Here is a 940-nt window from a genome sequence, read left to right on the forward strand (position 1 = left end):
TTTCTTTCTTTCTTTCTTTCTTTCTTTCTTTCTTTCTTCCTTCCTTCCTTCCTTCCTTCCTTCCTTCCTTCCTTCCTTCCTTTCTTTCTTTCTTTCTTTCTTTTTTTTTTCGGTTTTTGGGTCACACTGGCAGCACTCAGGGGTTACTCCTGGCTCTATGCTCATAAATTGCTCCTGGCAGGCTTGGGGGACCATAATGGGATGCCGGGATTTGAACCACCATACTTCTGGATGCAAGGCAAATGCCTTACCTCCATGCTATCTCTCTGGTCCCCTCTTTTATTTCTTGAAGCAGTGTTTTTGTAGTTTTCTCTGTATAGGTCCTTCAACCTCTTTAGTTAAGTTGACTCCAGGGTATTTGAGTTTCTGTGGTACTATTGTGATGGGATTATTCTATTTTTAATTTTAATTTTATTATAACCATTGTGATTTACAAAGTTCTTCATAGTTGTGTTTCAAACATACAAAAGAAGTGGTACTTTTCTGTGATTTCTTGGTTTGTAATCGAAATAGTCTCTGGCTTCTGTAAATTTGCATTTATTTTTTGCATAGGATGCAACTCAATGCATGTATGCTTTCTGAGGAAGAGTCACATCCCTATTCATAGCAAAATTCTCAAAGCATACATATGTCCAGTTTTGATACAGAAAGGGTCAGCAAATGAGGTTAATGGGTACACTTTACATGTCTAAGGCTTTACCCACTCCCCAATTCCTAATTCCAATCCTGTTCAATCCCCTACAAAAAACAAGTGCTAACTTAATGGAATTGAAAGATACAAACACAAAGGAAGGCTGGCATAGGCCTGGGCATAGCTCTTTTTTTTGGGGGGGGGGGCCACACCCAGCGATGCTCAGGGGTTACTCCTGGCTGTCTGCTCAGAAATAGCTCCTGGCAGGCACCAGGGACCATATGGGACACCGGGATTTGAACCAACCAC

This window comes from Suncus etruscus, chromosome 4, assembly GCF_024139225.1.
Source record: "Suncus etruscus isolate mSunEtr1 chromosome 4, mSunEtr1.pri.cur, whole genome shotgun sequence".
Taxonomy (NCBI): domain Eukaryota; kingdom Metazoa; phylum Chordata; class Mammalia; order Eulipotyphla; family Soricidae; genus Suncus; species Suncus etruscus.